Raw genomic sequence first — 3,851 nt, 5'->3', positions numbered from 1 at the left:
TAACAGGGGTAACCCATTCACGGACATCTAGGATAGCTCCTTGAGAGGAAGGCAGATTCTCCCCAAGGGAGCGAGAGACCAGGCTTAGCTCTACTCACTATTCTTAATTTACCAGTCAGAGTTATGTCCTCAAGATTTGCCGAGGTGCCCTAGTGACAGGGGTAAACCGTGACAGGACTTCTTAGGGCTTTACCCTATTCTGGCGCTTGAGAAAACCCACTTAGCTTCCGGCAATAGCAGGAATAAGGACAGTGAGAGTAAGACAAACAGAGACACATCAATACTACCACGACGAAACCGACCCACTAGAACTCCTCATCACTAAGTGAATATTTCGACCTTGCGACTCTTGACTCTCTCCCTCGACCTTTCTTTTCCCTTAGCCTGATCAAGACGGTTGGTAGTCTAGCTAACCATAAATGAGCGATTGCTAGTGCTTATAGCCAGTCCCTGTGGGATCAATATTTTTATTACTGATGACGAATCTGTGCACTTGCGGAAGCGTAACAAGTTTTTGGTGTCGTTGCCGGGGACTGCGTCCATAACACTAGCTAGGTCATATTGGATTAGACTAGGCTTTGTTTTCTTTATTCTCTGCATATAAAAAAAAAATCTACTATTGATAAAATCTTTTCACTCTGCTTCCTTACTGCATTCATTCTTTTTCATTTCTTGTTGTCATATTTTCTATCTTGTTCTCTTTTCTTCTACATGCGTAGAGCTAACCTTTCAGGACAGCTACTACCATTAGATCCAGAGATTGACAGGACCTTTTTGAGGAGAAGAAATTTACAGAAAGCTTTCCAAGCAGCAAAAGAACCCTCCGGAATGGCCGATAAACTGTTGAAAGATTATGCGACACCATATGCACGAGGGGTCCAATCCAGTATCACCCGACCACCCATCGATGCTGACAACTTTGAGATCAAGCCCGCAGTAATCCACATGGTCTAGCGAAATAAATTCGGAGGGGGGCCACATGAAGACCCGAATCATCATCTAGATTTGTTTTATGAAATTTGTGGCACGATGAAGGTGAATAAGGTTCCTCCAGAATTGGTGAGACTGCTTCTTTTCGGATTCTCTCTGAAAGACAGGGCCAAGTAGTGGATGAATTCTCTACCAGCAGATAGCATATTGTCTTGGGAGCAATGTGAGCAGAAATTCTTAGACAAGTTCTACCCCCCAAGCAAGACTGCCCACATGAGGAACTTGATAGCCAGTTTCAAGCAGATAGACTCAGAATCCCTATTTGAAACCTGGGACCGGTTCAAGAGCATGCAGAGACAGTGCCCCCATCATGGCCTTGAGAAGTGGCTAGTTCTACACACCTTCTACAATGGAATAAATTATCACACGGAGGTATCATTGGATTCTGCGGCAGGAGGAGCACTGATGAAAAAAAGCATTGATGAAGCTGAAGAGATAATAGAAAATGTGGCACTAAACCACCATCAGTGGGCATCTAAAAGATCTAGCGGTGCTTTCTCAGGAAATCAGATGAAGGCGTCAGGAAAATTCGAGGTGGATGCATTCACACTCATGTCTGTGAAGTTGGACGCCCTGACTAAGAAATTTGAAGCCATGGGTAGCAACACAGTTAATGCAATAGTCTGCGCTTGCAACATCTGCGGAAGTTCGGACCACACTCAAGATACTTTCCCCCTTGGGCCAATGCAGGCATAAATAAACCAGCTTGAGCAATGTGATGCGATAACAGGCTACAATCAGAGGCAAAACAATCCGTGCTCCAACATATACAACCCTGGATGGAGGAACCACCCCAACTTTTCATACCGAAATAATCAGGACCAGGGGCCTGCACATCAGACTTACCAACCTAGACAGCAGACTCATCAACAGCAGCAACCTACACAGCTGTCTAGGATTGAAAATATTCTTGAGGAAGCTCTCTCAGAGCAAAAGGAGATGAGGAGCGAGATCAAGCAACTGACTCAGAGGCTGGAGAACTCAGAAAAACACCAGAAGATGCAAGACATCTAGATAGCCCAAATAGCTCAGTCCGTCTTAAGAGCACAGGGTACATTCCCAGGGAAACCAGATTTAAATCCGGTGGAACATTGTAATCGCATTGAGCTACGGAGCAGACGTACTATGGGAAACCCTCAAATCATCACTCAGATGGAGCTTGACTCAGAAAAGGAACCCACTCTCCTAATTGTTGGTGCAACATCCCTCAGGTCAAGGTTGACCTGGTTGACCAAGCTGAGTCTTGGTTTGAGTTTAGATGTTTGACAATAAGAAATTGATTGAAGAAGAGTCAAGTAGGTCAAGGTTGACCGGATACTTGACTGGGAAGTCCTACTGGGATGTTAGGTAGAATGGAAGTCCAGGTGAGTGAAGCCAGGCAGAAGTAAAGTCCTAGTGAGTGAAGCTAGGCAGATTGAAAACCCTAGTGAGTGAAGCTAGGTGAAAGTCCTGGTGAGTGAAGCCAGGTGAAAGCCCTAGTGAGTGAAGCTAGGCAGATGGAAAACCCTAGTGAGTGAAGCTAGGTGAAAGTCCTGGTGAGTGAAGCCAGACAAGGGAAAATCCAGATGGATCAAGGATGATCGGACATCTGGTGTTGGGAAGTCCAATTGGGTCAAAGGGATTGACCAGACACTTGGTGGGAAGTCCTAGCAAGTCAAAGGAGTGACCAGATGCTAGGCATGATGTACCAACAGGTCAAGGTTGACCGGATGTTGATTTGAGAGGCTTGGAACTTGGTTTTGGGCAAAAACCAAGTGTTGGATCGATCAGTGGATCGATCCAGGAGCTGGATCGATCAGTGGATCGATCCAGGCCTTTTCTAGCGAACAGAGAGCCTCTGGATCGATCCGTGGATCGATCCAGATGTCCCAATCGATCAGTGAATCGATTGGGGCGCTGCTGCTTCGCGCGATAAGCGCTGGATCGATCCGTGGATCGATCCAGGCATTTTTCCATAGCACAGAGGCACTCTAGATCGATCCGTGGATCGATCCAAAGCCTCCCCGATCGATTGGGAACTTTTGAATCGATCGGGATCCGACCGTTGGCGTCGATAAAGGCCGCAGGCGCACGATTCCTTCGGTAGCTCTTCACCGATTCACTCCAGATCTCTCGCCAGCTCCTCCACAGCACTCACAAAGCTCAGATCGCCAATTCTTGAAGGATCTTGGAAGTTCTCCAAGTCAAGAGGTGGATCAAAGCCAAGAAGAGAAGCTAGGGTTAGGGTTTATACTCATTGTAAGCTTGTAAGCTTGTATTTCTTGTATCCTTTCCCTCTCTTCTTGTATTGAGTCTTGTAGGGCTTCTCTGCCTTTGGTAGTTACCATAAAGGAGAGTTTTATTAGTGGAGGGTGTGTGTGTTGGTGTGGATCCTTGGATTAGTCACCTCTTGTGAGGTGGATACCAAGTAAACCAACCGTGTTAGCGTTGTGTGATTGTTTCTTTGTATTTCCGCTGCACATCTTTGAAGAAACAAGCAACGCCAAGCAATGTCGAGCACCGAGCGAACGCGACTAGCTATTCACCCCCCCCCCCCTCTAGCTACTTTTGGTCCTAACACTAATGCCCAATCAGACTCAAAACAGGGATGGAGAAGAGGGTACTAAAAAGATTGGAGAAGCTTGTCAGACTACCCCACGGAATCAGATGATCCTGTTTCCTCAGAAGCTTATAGCATCCTAAAAGGATGAAGAGTTTCACCGATTTCTAAAAAGGTTAAAGAGATTTGCGTTGAGGTACCACTGTTAGATGCGCTACACCAGATGCTGAAGTTCGCAAAATTTTTAAAGGGAATCTTATCCAATAGAAGACAAAAAGGTGACTTCGAGACCATAGCATTGACAGAGGGTTGCAGTGCTCTT

At 46.0% G+C, this 3,851-nt stretch overlaps 1 pseudogene; it reads right to left on the bottom strand.

Annotated features, from left to right (window-relative positions):
• Positions 1 to 1,235: 1,235 nt before the first annotated feature.
• On the bottom strand, positions 1,236 to 1,307 carry LOC122007601 (annotated as a pseudogene).
• Between the last annotated feature and the right edge of the window lie 2,544 nt (positions 1,308 to 3,851).

Source organism: Zingiber officinale, chromosome 7B, assembly GCF_018446385.1.
Source record: "Zingiber officinale cultivar Zhangliang chromosome 7B, Zo_v1.1, whole genome shotgun sequence".
NCBI lineage: Eukaryota > Viridiplantae > Streptophyta > Magnoliopsida > Zingiberales > Zingiberaceae > Zingiber > Zingiber officinale.
The sequence above is the reverse complement of the archived record's forward strand: the minus strand, read 5'-3'. Positions and strand labels throughout refer to the sequence as shown.